Consider the following 14203-nt stretch of genomic DNA (forward strand, 5'->3'; position numbering starts at 1 on the left):
GTTCTCATTTTCCAACTCCTGGCGGCCAGAACCAGGAAATGACCAGACTCGCCCGTGCTACAGGCAAGCAAGGAGGAGGCATGTGAAAGGACGGGGTGGGTAAAAGGAGATTGGGCATAATGCATTGGCCGGGAATCGAACCCGGGTCACCCGCGTGGGAGGCGAGAATTCTACCACTGAACCACCAATGCTTCCCGTTAACATGACCCTGATGGGTCTCTAGAAAGAATCTTGACAGCGGCCGAAGGATGGGAGGTGGGGGAACCAAAAAGTTCCCGGAGAGGGGGCTGGCCCCGTGGCCGAGTGGTTAAGCTCGCGCGCTCCGCTGCAGGCGGCCCAGTGTTTCGCTGGGCGCGGACATGGCACTGCTCATCAAACCACGCTGAGGCAGCGTCCCACATGCCACAACTAGAAGGACCCACAACGAAGAATATACAACTATGTACTGGGGGGCTTTAGGGAGAAAAACAAACAAACAAAAAATCTTTAAAAAAACAAAAACAAAAAGTTCCCGGAGAGGCTCACACAGTTGTCTTTGGACAGAGCTCACAGACAGAAAGGCACTGGAAGCCAAGGCTTGCGGAAGAGGCTTACTCCTGTCAGGCAACAGCATAAAGGGGGGACATTCAAATTAAAGCATCAAAGTATCTGTTTGGTCTGCTCACACCACAACTCTGAAAAAGACTCTTTTCCAGCTGTATAACAGAAAAACATCGGAAATTCATCCAGATCCCTTGTTTAGGATCCTGAACCGCTGACTGTCAACCTCACACTGTTGCCTTAGAGGGTCTGAGGGAGTAACCTAACTCGCTAGGTTAGGGGAGAAAAACTCTAATCCAGGGAGGAAATAAGGAGCAGAAGCAGAATTAGATTGGAGTTAGAAGACAGAAAGGGCCAGAATCAAATAGGGATAATGAAGAAACACATTTTGGTCAATGGGATTAGTTCTTTGTAACTGTTTTTTTGTACAAGAATAATGAGCCAGACTCATAATCATTATATCAGCAGCACGTGTCTGCTTGGTAAGGTGTTCAAAGCATTTGGATGGATATATGATATATCATAATCATTAAAAGATTAATTAATATTAAGTTTGCAGTCAATGTTAATTGTTTGGGAGACTCTAATCTCCTAAATTGGACTCCCTGTTGCGCTGAGGTTTAGCATTTGTGACTCTGAGATGCACATGAGGCACAGGCTACAGTGAATGGGTTGTCTAAGGAGCAGACCAAGTTTCCGAAAAATGTTAATGGTTGAAATGTTAACATATTGGTCCTTGGATGAAATTGAAATATATAGAGAGGTTTCTCTCCCCAATTATTCCTGGGGAAATTAAACTGAAGAAAGGAACCTGGAGAGCTCCCCTACATGTTGAGACCAGGAATCATTATGACTTTTTGAAGACAGCAGCTGCAGACCTGCAATCATTGTTCTCTTGCTGAGAAGCTGAGCTGGGTGGAGGCTGAGTCACAAACCTGGGCTCAACAAGGAAAATGACTGTCATTTTGACCTTGAAGAGCTTTGGCTCTATCTGTCCTCTGCCCAACACCCAAGACACACATCAGTTCTGGTCAACATGCTTTCAGTTACCACCTCCATCAACCAGATCTACATCGATTCCCACGTCTCTCTCTAAACTACAAACCTGCACTGCCATCTTGCAACGCCTGATTCACAAGTCAATGCTTCGTACGCGTCTCAGAGTCACAAATGCTAAAACTCAGCGCACCAGTGAGTTCCCTGTCAGCATCACACATCACCCTCTACTGCGATACTCTGTGATCAGACCCAGGCACAGTGTCTCCCAAACTCTAGTGCACTCTCCCAAGCATTTCAATCAATCACCAACACAACACCCTAATCTTTTCCTACCCCTGCCTGGTATGCGTACCCTCACCACCAACCACCCTGTCACCCGAACCACACTTGCTACCCTTTTTGGATATACTCTCATCTTCCCAGCACAGAAATTTATGTCTGTCGTAATCAGTAGATAGTGCTTAACTTTATCGGCTGCACCACTGCCTTACTGACACTTTATGACTGCACTCTTCCATCCGTCAACTCTTACCCCCATTAATACAACTGGATAAAAAGCCAGCCTCCCTACAGCCAGTCTGGTCTACTCCAATCCATTTGCCACATTGCATCCTGAGTGATCCTTCCACAGCCTACATCTGGACATATCTGTAGCCTAACACCGCCTAGTGTCCCCAGATTCCTTCACTAAAATGTTGTAATACCTTTACGACATAAACTCTGGCTCCCCTCATCCTCATCATCTGAATGTCTCTTGCCAATTCTCAAGTCCAGCAACAGTGAAGTACTGGACACATCAGGAACTCTCTCACTTTCAGGCACTTGCTTCTCTCTACAGGGGATGGTCTCTCACAACTTCCTCGTCCTTCTTCAACATCATTCTCATCCTTCAGGCCTCAGTTCAGAAGTCTTTTCCTCTGGAAAGACTCTCCTGACTGAATTTAGTGTGCAGAGTGTCCACTTTTGTTTTGGTGTGACTTGTGCTCTAACAAAGTCACATTTTAATTGACTCTGTCTTCCAAAGACATATTCTCATATGAAAAAGATTCATAGTTCCTGGGAAACCAAGTTTGTGTATAAAAATAAAAAAATTCTCAAGCGGTAGCACAGTGCCGAGCATACTCAATAGTCTCAGGCTGTTAAACAATGAGAGAGAGAGAGAGATAATCAAATAAGGAAACTTTCTCTCTCTCAAACACACACACACAGTCACAGATAGACAAACGAGAAAATAAACTTAGCAAGATAGGCAGCAGAATGGTTAATCCACAAAGTAGAGCAACTCCAGCAGAGCAATCGGAAAGGGTAGAGGATACAGTGATCAAGAATAAAGTTTTGCTTGAGTGTAAGGTAGTGAAAGGATCTTGGGTGGAGCTTCACAGTTGAAAAAAAGTCAAGAGCCAGAAAGGAGAGGAGAAGGGTATGGTGTGGTGTGGTGAAGGGAATAAATCTTGGAGAGAAAGTTATACTCAGACTCTTGTGTGGGTCTCTGTAAGACACCAGAGTTTGACAGCTGATCATGTTGACCCTTGGGCTTTTCTAGGGACTCAAAAGAGGCACCGGAGGAGGGAGGCTCTGGGGCCCTGGGGCGATTGTGCACGGGTTACTGCTTGGCCTGTACCAGGCTAATCGTGAACAAAAGAATCAAAGAGTGAAAATATGAACATCAGACAAAAGCAAAGGGGGAAAAAAAAAAAAAAAGCCTTACATTGGCTAGAAGAGTAACCTTCTAGCATCTACCTGGAATCCAGTCAAATTCTTTTCCCCTGGCATGGCCTCCTCAAGTGGCCAAGGAGGGTGTAGGGAAGGGAAGAAATCTGAGAGTGAAATTTTCACTTGTTCCCCCTTTGGTGGGAACGCAAGAGTTTAAAAGCAGAACCGTTTGATCCTTGGCCTTTTCCAAGGACTCCAAAGAGGCACAGGAGGGGAGAAGCTCAGTTATCACCCAGATCTTCTGGAGTAACTCAGGCACATCCCCAAACGGGTGCCTCCCCAACAGTCCCTGGGTCCCGACTGCCTGATCAGGGAAAGAGCTGATTGATGTTTGTCTCAAGGTTGAGAGGAAAGGGTCTGGGAGGCACCAAGCAATGGGAGGGCAAAGAGAATCCATCATCAGCGAGGAAATTTGATTTGAATTTGAATTCTAGTATTATGATTTGAATGCCAGAGGTTTATGATATTGCCTGATCTAAGTCTCCTAGGCAAGCCTGTGCTCTGGTGTCTTTTCTGTTTGTTCTGCATGTCTACCAAAGAGGACTGTATGAACTTCTTTCTAGAACCGTGTTTTCAAAGTCCTTCCTGAGACTACCTGATGAGACCAACTGTAATGGGGAGGGGCAGGGCTTCGGTGGTTCAACGGCAGAATTCTCGCCTCGCCTCCCCTGTGGGAGACCTGGGTTTAATTCCCAGCCAGTGCATACCTTTCTCTGCTGGGTTCTCTTTTGCACAGGCACGAGGGGTGGTTTCTGGCCCCTGGGAGTGGTGGCGGTGGTAAAGGGAGGAAAAGGACAACTGTACCCCTTGAGTTAATTCCGGGGCAGAAGACATTAAGGAATTGGTCTACACAGGGATTCTGCAGCGCTCCCAGGCCCTGAAATGATCACCCATGCTTTAGTGCTTGTCCTGCAGAGCAGCCACCACTTGGCCAGAGCACGTCTTTGAAGCCACAGGTGGGTCTGGTGGGTCTCTGCAGTTTGGAATTCTTGAAACCAAAACCATTGTTACTGTTATCTTTTGTCCTATTCCATCCTTTGGCTACATGGCACTGAGGAGCAGGGATCAAGAAAGAGGTCACTGAAGGACAGAAGCTGCGCTGGGAGAAGCATTAGGGGCCCAGGGCAGGGGGACGCTTGTGGGGAGGAATTCCTGTGGAGATGAGGGGAGTTGGGTAGTGGGGCCTCTCACCTTCCTGTGGACGTAGGCCCTAGTTTGCCGGTCTTGGTAAAATTAAGGACAAGGATGAGCCCCGAGTGGAGAGTCCAAAAATCATTTTTATCATGCTTTTTTGTTTTAGACTCCACCGGTCAAATATCCGGTCAGGAGATCTTTGTTTTTGTACTAATTAATACGCTTTACGTTTAGAACCATTTTAGGGTTACCAAAAAAACTGAGCAGATAGCAAAGAGAGTTCTCATATTCACTCCTTCCCTGCTCATGGCTTCCCCTATTATTAACATCTTGCATTTATGTGATACATTTGTTACAATGAGTGAACCAATATTGGTACATTATCATTAACAAAAGTTCATAGCTAACATTAAGGTCCACTCTCTTTTACAGTTCTGTGAGTTTTGGCAAATCGGTGATACCACATGTCCACCATTACCGTGTCATACAGATTACTTTTGACGCCGTAAAAAAATCCCCTGTACTCCACCTAATCATTTTCTCACCTTCCCTTCCAAGTCTGGGCAACCACTGATCTTTTTTTACCTTTGTCTTTTCAACAATATCATATAGTTGGAATCATGCAGTGTGTGGTCTTTTCAGACCGGCATCTTTCACTTGGCAATATGAACATAAGATTCTCTCATGCCTTTTTGTGGTAGTCCATTCCCTGTTATTGCTTAAAATGATTCCATGGTTTGTTCAATCCATTCACCTATTGAAGGATGTCTTGGTTGCTTCCAGGTTGGGCCAATTATGAATAAAGCTGTTATAAATGTTTGTGTGCGAATTTCTGTATGGATATAAAGTTTCAACATTTTTCAGTAAATACCTACAATCACGATGCTGGATCATACGGTAAGACTATGTTCAGCCAGACTCTCTCCCCAAGTGGCTGTACCATTTTGCATTCCCCCGAGCAACAAATGATGGTTTCCATTGCTCCACAATTCACCAGCATTTGATATTGTTAGTTTTCGGGATTTAACCATTCTAACCATTTGGTGTGTAGTGGTAGCCCATTGTTGTTTCAACTTGCAATCCCCTAGTGACATATGATGTTGAGCATCTTTTCATATACTGGATTGCCATCTGTTCATCTGTATGATCTGTCTGTCTTCTTTGGTGAGGTGTCCGTTCAATATTTTGCCCATTTTCAAATGGGTTTTAAAATTTTTCTTGTTGAGTTTTAGAGTTCTTTGCATATTTTGGACACAAGTCTTTAATCAGATATGTTTTACAAATATTTTCTCTCAGTCTGTGGCTTGTCTTTTCACAGGCCTTCAGAGGGAGGGTGGAAGGGAAAGTGGAAAACGCTCTCAGAGCCTGGTGGAGCCTACACAGTTTACATGCTACAGCCGTTGTAGAAATAGCCGTGGGATTTGACTGTGGTACCATCGTTTTGATATTTCTGGTGCTGATTTTTACTCCTGCGTTCCTCTCATAGCAGCAGTTAAGAGTTTGCCATTTTGTGCCTACTTCACGTGCTGCCTTTGTGGGGTCAGTCAACGTCAGCTCCCTAGCCGCTTAATCCGCAAACGGGACAGGCCTCAAGGACCTGACCCCACCGCTCACCTTCCGCTCAACCCCCGCGGGCATCGCCTCCGGGCCCCTCTCTCGTCCGAAGGCCTCTGAAGCGTTTTATCTGCGAAGGATAAAAGGGGAGGCCCGGCCGACCGGCCCGTTTGCAGGGCCCGCACCAACAGGCCGCCTGGGCTTGGCCTCGTCTCGGTCACAGAGAGCTGAGCCAGGTCCGAGCCGCCTCGGGTGCAGCCCCACAGGGCTTTGAGGGTCTGCAGGGCTGTGTAAACCTGAGCAAGATGCTTCGCAGCCCCGTGAAGGCGCTTCTGCCGGTGGCTGACGTGGAGACAAGCAAGAGCGGTGTGCCCTGAGAAGGGGCCCGCCCTTGTTTCCCTTCCTCTGCGGGAGTTAAAGACTCGGTGCGAGGAGCAGAGGGCACGAGCCCTCAGCAGAGGAAAGGAAGGCTCGTGTGTGCGGACAGAGGGTGCAAAAGGATTCCCTGACCGGGAATCGAACCCGGGCCGCGGCGGTGAAAGCGCCGAATCCTAGCCACTAGACCACCAGGGAAGTGGAAGTTGGTGATGCTCTTCCTTGCTTCCGCCCAGAGGGACGTTTGCTCTGCGCTCCGGGAGGCCTTGGGCTCTGGGAGCCAGTCACACGTCTTAAACCAGGAATCCTTTCGTAAAGCCCTTCCCTCCCTGCTTTCTCCGGAAAAGGGAGCCCGAAGCCGACGCACCGAGCGCCCCCGAGGCCCGCCAGGGCCACCCGTGCCAGAGCAAGTCGCCTCGTCGCGGAGGCACCTCTGAACTGCCCTGGAGACGCGCCTCTGCGAGGCGCCCACGTGAGGAGAGAAGGACGCGGGGGCCGGGGAGTGGCCGAGGTTGGCGGGAGGAGGGGGAGGGGAGGCGTCCAGGGTGAGAAGGGGCCGCACACCTAGACCTGAGTCCTTGGCATCTCCAACCTCCCAAAGGACTCAGGTGCGTGCAGGAACGGAGACAGACGGTGGAGGGGAAAGGCTTTCAAGCAAATCTCCTTTCCAGGCGGCCCCGAAGTGGATGCCGGATCTTCCCGCGACGACCCGCTGCACCTGCAGTTTTCCCGCCTTAGTCGATGCCAGCTCCATCCTTCCATATGCTCAGACCGAAAGACTCGGCGTTCTCTCCGTCGCCGGAGTTTTCCTCAGACCCCACATCCAATTAGTCAGGATTTCGTGTTTTCTCGTCTGTCAGGCGTGTGGGACACTGATCCACACCGGGTTTTCTCAGCCTCGGCAGGGTTGACAGTCAGGATCGGCTCTTTTTTTGTGGGGGGAGGGCTTCCCCGTGCATTGCAGGATGTTTAGTGACCTCCCTGGCCTTTGATGATTTGATGGCAGAGGAAAACCCTCCCACCCGCCTCCCCCCAGGCGTGACAATCAAAAGTATCTCCAGACAAGGCCTGGGGTCACTCTAGGGGGCTGGGGCCTGTGGACCGGGGACCCAAATCGCCCCGGATTGAGAACCAGCGATGGGCCCAGTCCCTCCTGTTCCTGGTCTCTGAACTTGTCCAGACGACTCTCCTGATCAGGGTGCGGGGTCAATTCAACTCTCCGCCCCGCCCCCGGCCCCCCCCCCCCCCGCCCCCCACTCCGGGCCCAAGTGGACGTTAGGAATTGAGACTTTCACGTCGAGATCATGGGTCTTTTTGCCATTAGGACTTTTCTTTGGCTCTGTCCTCGAAATCAGCCTCTTTCGAGCCTGCCCACGAGGGCCAGCCAGGCAGGGGGGTGGTTCCGCTCTGTGAGGTTCCTCTTGCCCCTTCTGGAACTTCACAGCTCTTGGGGTTCAACCTGCAGAGAAGCTTTAGGGGCCACTTTACTCGACTTCCCTCGGCATCCCCGAGGAGTAGGTGAGCGGGGCAGGTGAAAGAATGAGCTTTGACTGTGGCGCCGGACCCGCGGTGCCCGACCCGCGGTGCCCGACCTCCACAGCCAGCACACGGTTTTCTAGGCTCCCCCTGGTCCCGCCCGCGGGGAGTTACGTCCTGGGAGACAAACAGGCCGAGAGGGACACCTTGGGGAAACCGGCTGGCCGCTTCAGTTCCGTAGAGGGAGCCAGAAAGGGTCCTCACAGGAGAGAAAGGCCGTGGGTCCTCCCTTACTGGGCAGGTGGAAGAGAGACTAAAGGGAAGAGGAGAAAAATCCTATGAGGTTTCGGGATCTACAGTTAGCGTGAAGTCGACCTCCTCTGGCACAGCGGTCTCCCGTGACTGGTGAAGGTGAGTGGAGTCCCGTCTGAAGTTTGCCAAAGTCGTCAAAGCAGAGGGCCATGGCCCTGGGTACCAGTGAATAGGCCATCCCTGGTCCGCCCACTTGGTAGTACCTGAACTTCCCTACCCAAGGTTTCTGTGGATGCAACTGAATACGTTTTATTTTCCCCATCGCTCTCCTTAGAAGAAGGGATCGATCTGATGGGAAGCATGTGCAACAACCTACAGTAAGGAAAGCAACTATTGTTGAGAGTGTCACATTCCTCTCACACCCCCTTAATTTAAATGGCACTTCCCAAGGTAGAGTCCCCAAGTTGGGCCCATTCTAAGTTTAATGCACAGTTGGTGGAACCTAAGAGAAGACTAGAAGGTCCACGGGTGAATATTTGAAGCACGGTAGGAGGGATTTTTGTGTAAGCATTCATTCCAAAATCACAAAACAAACATATCGAGCTCACCCATGCCTTTTCTACAAAGATGGGGAAGAAGAATTATACATAAACAAATGGAAAACATCATAGAATGGCCCCAAGTGTCTGCTGCTTCCACGGAAGATCTTCTTCCCTGGATACGCTCTTCGGTGGCTTCTCTTTCTCTAAAATATGATACCCAGTGCCAGACGCTAAAATCAGTTTTCTGGTTCCAGCCTGTTTTTTTCACCCTCTCTGTATCTCTGCCTCTTCCTCCTCTTCTTTCTTATGCAGAAAAAGTCGGCTCTCCCTCAGCCTCCAATGTGCAACAGGGCGCCCAAAGATCAGCTTAGCAGATTAGGGACCCTCTGTGGGACTCTGTGTCAAAAACAGTATGAAGTGGAGTTCTCTTGTTGGCCCAATCTGGCAGATGAAAATGTTGAGGCCCTGCCCAAAGTTTAGAACTAGCAGAAGTAAAACCACTGGATCACTGAAGTAGTCATAAGTAAAAGTTTGTTGTGCACAAAAAGACAGTGTGGGAACTGGGAGCACTCAAACCAAATATAGAAAGAGGCCCAGAGGTATAGGGTCATAAAGCAGCTCATAGAGTGAGGAGGCAGTGGCTGATCATTCTTCCCAGGGATGGGCCATAACCTCAGAGTTTTACCGGCGATAGGGAATTGGTTAAAGTGGTTACCTCATATCAATTTTAGGGAACGGTTTAAGTTTTGGTTATGATTTTCAGAGACATTAATAAGAAGTGGCCCTAGTGAAGTTCCACTGGTTTTGCAAAATAGGCGACATTAGCTTTTGCCTGTATGACTACACGGGTTTGTCTGCTCAGGGAATTTTCAAGTCTGATCTCCATTTGTGTTTGATTTTAACAACTCCCCCATCTTGGTCATGTTCTCAGCCTGCTCCACCAGCGCAGTGTTACTCTCAGTTACCACTGTGGATGTAGTCAGACCAAAGAATCACATATTCGCTGTCTCTGTTAGTTGAGTCGTCAGGGCAGAGGGGCCTGTGGTCACCATTATCATCACGTATGTGGTGGTTGTTGAGTTCCTCCAGTTGTCTGAGCCTGATGGATACCACTGAGTGTATGAGTGGCTGCCCACAGGCATTTAAAATCCTTGAGTGTATACAACGCACCACAGAGGTATTAACCAGGGCCCTAAGGAGAACAATAGCCAAAGATTGAAAACGTCCCCGGAGCACAGATTCCCAGGAGCCAAGGTTTAACCAGCTAAGCAGGTCTACAGAAGAGGTATCACTTATCTGATGAACAATTTTATCTGGTCTTTAAGGCCCTGTAGATTTTGAGTAACACAGAAACAGTATTTTTCATCAGTTGTGCCACTGAGCCTCCTGCTGAGCATTTAGAGCATCAAGGACGCTCCTCTTTCGGAGTACCACTGAAGATAAACCATTTACTTCAGTTTACTTCCTCTCAGCCACGGGAACGGAGAATGTCCCCACCCCCAGGTTAGCACACTGTGGTTTCCCTCCCTTCTCCTGACCGCCTCGCGCCCGGTGGCCGGCCGAAAGAGCTGCTCCCTGGCCCCCAGGCAAGGGGCGCAGCCCCGTGCGGGATTCAACGCAAAGTAAAAGCGAAACGCCAGGCAAAGCAGACCACAGTGCCGTGACTCGGATTCGAACCGAGGTTGCTGCGGCCACAACGCAGAGTACTAACCACTATACGATCAGGGCGCGCCGCAGAACCAGCAGCAATCACGGTCCTTGCGTCTGTGAATTTCGATGTAACATCATTCCAATGACTCCGCTGCTTTGTTCTTGTACAACTAACCGCAGGCGCTCCTGTTCTTGTCTTTCGTGCCCGCTCTCCATTTTCCCCTCCCTTCCTTCCTCTCCATTCCGGTACACGACTTGAAAAAAGCAACGTAACAACTCTCACCTCCCCAAATCAGGCCCGCGTCTCTGCCCAGGCCTCCTGGGAAGTCTCCTGGTCCTCCGCCCACGCCTCCCCCACTTCTTTCCCGCCTCTTCGCCTTTGCCCCTTTCGACCACCCCCACTCCGTCCTCCCGGCTCCCCACCCCCACGTCCCCCACCGCAGCGGAGCCGAGTGGAGTGAGGGGAGCGCCGGCGGCCCAGATGGTCGGGTGCAGGCGGAGCAAACGGGACGAGCCGTCTGTCACCGGAGCCCACCGGGCGTTCAGCTTCCCTTGGGCCCCACTCGGCCCAGGCCCGGGGGGTCGCGGCCCCAGGTGTCTCCCTGGTGCTGGCAACTGAGGCGGGTGTGGAGCAAGGCGGGGCGAGGCCGCTCGGCTGCCCTTCTGCCTCCGGAATCACCCACCGCACGGGTCTCAAAGGCGATCAACACGCTGCGCCGACTCCGCCTGTCGGGTTTTCCGAGGCTCTGGAGCCGGCACTGCTGTCCTGCAAGGGCGGGTGGCTCCGCCTGGCGTTGAATCAGTGACTACTCCCTGAAGGGGGCGGGGGTAGAGCCTCTGCGTGTCTCTGTGGCGCAATCGGTTAGCGCGTTCGGCTGTTAACCGAAAGGTTGGTGGTTCAAGCCCACCCAGGGACGATTCTCACCTTTTTAGGTTCTAGAGAAGTGTTTGTAGTTGTCTCTACTCTGCCCATCCTCTGGGGGGAAAGGCGGAGAGAGGCTTCCTCCGCCGGTACCCTCCTCTTCTCTGTGCAGAGTGCATAAAATGGGGACCTAAGTCAACATCATAAGGTCATCACAGATCCTCACAGAAGAGCTGAGGAGGAAAACAGGTCTCTGGGAGTACGGAAATCCCTGAGAGAGTACACACATCGTCGTGACTCGAAGTTCTTTTTCACAATGGAGTTTCTTCCATCGTTGGTTGGGACTAGTATTTACTTAACCCTTTCCATATGCTTTTTAAGTTGTTAGTTCTATGATTTTATGATTACAAATAATGCTGTAGTCATCATTCTTGTACACATATCTTTGGCCACTTGCCCCAGTATTTCTATAGGGTAGAGTCCTGGAAGAGCAATTGCTCTGTCATAGTGTTTACACGGCTTCCGTATGGTTCCATTTCTCTCCTTTGTTGGCTTATTCGCTATGACTCTTCGTCATTTCAGCGGCTGCTTTAGGATTCACAGCACACATCTGCAACTTACCACAGTCTGCCTTCAAGTGGTATCATACCTCTTCACATTTCTCCCCTGCCCGCCTGTATGACATGGTTGTCCTGCACTGCACTTTACACATGGTATAAACCCCACAATCCATCGTTATTACTTTTGTTTAATCTGTCCCATGTTTTGAGAGAGGTTTAAATACTAAGAAAAATCTTAAACATTTTCCTGTGCAGATACCATTTCTGTTGTCCGTCATCCCTTCGTGTACATGCAGATTTCCATGTGGCATCAGCGTCCTCCTTCCTGGAGGACTCCTTCAACGTTTCCTGTAGGGTGGATCTGCTAGCAATGAATTCTTTCAGCCTTTGTATGTCTGTAAATGTCATTAGTCACCTTCATTTTTGAAAGACTTTTTGGGGGAGGAAGCATACAATTCCATGTTGCCTTTTTTCCCCTCAGTCGTTTATAGATATTGCTCCACTGTCTTCTCACTTGTACTGCTTCTGATGAGAAATCTGGTATCATCTTTATTTTTGTTTTCTGTATGTACCATGTCATTTTGCCATGGCTGCTTTGGAGAGTTTTTCGTTTTCAATGGATTCGAGCAATTGAATTATAATGTGACTGGACGCACTTTTCTTCATGTTTCTTGTGCTCATTCATTGTGTTCATTGTGATCCACTGTGTGGATCAGTGGGTTTATAATTTGTATTATAACTGGAAATCTTTCTGCCATCGTTTCTTCTAAAATTATTTCTTCATCCCCAGTCTTTCCCCGGACTCAATTACTCGTATATTAGGCCTTTGAAAGTTGCCCTAGCATTCACTGATAGATGTGTATTAGAAAAAATTTTTTTGACTGAGTTTCATTTTGTACATTTTCAATTGTTCTTGGCTTTGTGTCCCCTGATCCTTTTCTTCTGCAATGTCTAACTGCTGTTGATTCCATCTGGCGAGCCTGTTATCTCAGGTGTTACAGTTTCCATCTCTAAAGTTTGATTCTGTCCATTTGTATATGCTCCACGTTTCTACTTAACTCCATGGACGTATGTGACACAGTCAGAATAACTGTTTTAAAGTCCTCTCTGTTAATTTTAACATTGTGTCGGTTCTGGTTCAGTTTCCATAGATTGCGTATTCTTCTCCTTAAGGATCATGTTTTCCTGCCTCTCCGCACGCCTGGCGTTCTTTGATTGGATGCCAGACGTTGTGAAAGTTTTCCTTCTTGGGTACTGGCTATCTTGGTATTCCTATAAATCTTCTTGAGTTTTGTTCTGGGGTACAGCGAAGTGACTTTTAAACAGTTTGATTCCTTTGATCCTGCTTTTATGATTTTTTATGTGGGTCCGTCTAGGGCTGATTATTCCCACCACTGAAACAAGACCTTCCTGGGTGTTCTTCCCAATGGCCCACGAATTACGAGTAGTCCCATCTGGCAGGTGGGAGCAAGTATGACTTCCTGTCCTGGGTGAGCACCAGGCACTGTTCCATGATCTTTTCAGAAGCCTCTTCCCTTGGCCTCAGGCAGTTTCTTCATAAGCGGGCCCTGATCACTACTCTGCTGAATACTCGAGGGAGACCCTTCACATCCGCCTGGATTGCCTCTCTGTCCATCTCTCTCATCACTGGATCATTGTCCTATGAACTCTAGCTGCTTTGCTCTCTGTGGACACCCAGCTTCATGCCCACAATCCAAGGAGTTGGCCTCAGATCCCCCTCCTCGTGCCCAGCCTGGAAACTCTCTGAGAGCAGTAATTATCCCGTTTGAGACAAATCATAGAAAACAACAGAACCCTGCACCTGACAACGCACCTTGTGCAGACCTGGACCCTTAGAGTTGTCGGCTCACCTTCCCTTGGTTCTTCTGTTGAATTTCTTGAGCAAAAAAAGACCTCTTTGGCTCTTATACACTAACTCTGGTTCTTGGACATTCTCTCTCTCTCTCTCTCTCCGTGTCTCTCCCTCTCCACGTATGTATCTGTGTCTGTTTGTCTGTCTCTCTCTCCGTCTCTCATACTCCAGGCTGTCCCGAATCTTACCCACTTTCTTGTCCTCCTTTTCAGCTTTCCAGGACCTTGCATTAGAATGCCTTCAATCTTCAAGTGTTCATTAGGTGTTTAGTAGGTGGCAGGCCCTGCTCGGGGAGAAATGCTGCATCTTGAGCAAATAGAAGATCCCTGCCCCAAGATACTGACACCTGGAGGCATCAAAAAGGGGCGGAGCAGGACGTCAGCAACGTGGCAGAGTGAGCAGTTTTCTTTGTCTCTCCCTCTTCAAACTACAACTAATTGGACATTCATCGGTCAACTAAGGATATCCACACAGCATCTCAGGATGCCTGAGAGACCCGCACTGCTATACGTCATCGGAAGGTGGACGGACTTCCCCCAGGGGAGGAGGTGGAGATAGGTGAAAACTCTCCAACCACCAGACAGCCTAGTACCTGCAAGTGACTTTCTACTGGCTGACACACTCATAGCATCGCCACGGACCCAGGGCTGGCGTCCATGCACGTCAGCGGTGT

The 14203-nt window shown here is 49.3% G+C and overlaps 3 non-coding genes across 3 annotated transcripts; 1 reads left to right on the top strand and 2 right to left on the bottom strand.

Moving 5' to 3' along the window:
- Positions 1-120: 120 nt before the first annotated feature.
- Positions 121-191, bottom strand: TRNAG-CCC (transfer RNA glycine (anticodon CCC)). The gene has a single exon. It is a non-coding gene; the product is annotated as a tRNA-Gly (tRNA).
- A 6250-nt stretch (positions 192-6441) lies between these two features.
- Positions 6442-6513, bottom strand: TRNAE-UUC (transfer RNA glutamic acid (anticodon UUC)). The gene has a single exon. It is a non-coding gene; the product is annotated as a tRNA-Glu (tRNA).
- A 4565-nt stretch (positions 6514-11078) lies between these two features.
- On the top strand, positions 11079-11152 carry TRNAN-GUU (transfer RNA asparagine (anticodon GUU)). The gene has a single exon. It is a non-coding gene; the product is annotated as a tRNA-Asn (tRNA).
- Positions 11153-14203: the final 3051 nt, after the last annotated feature.

This window comes from Equus caballus, chromosome 5 (assembly GCF_041296265.1).
Source record: "Equus caballus isolate H_3958 breed thoroughbred chromosome 5, TB-T2T, whole genome shotgun sequence".
Classification (NCBI taxonomy): Eukaryota; Metazoa; Chordata; class Mammalia; order Perissodactyla; family Equidae; genus Equus; species Equus caballus.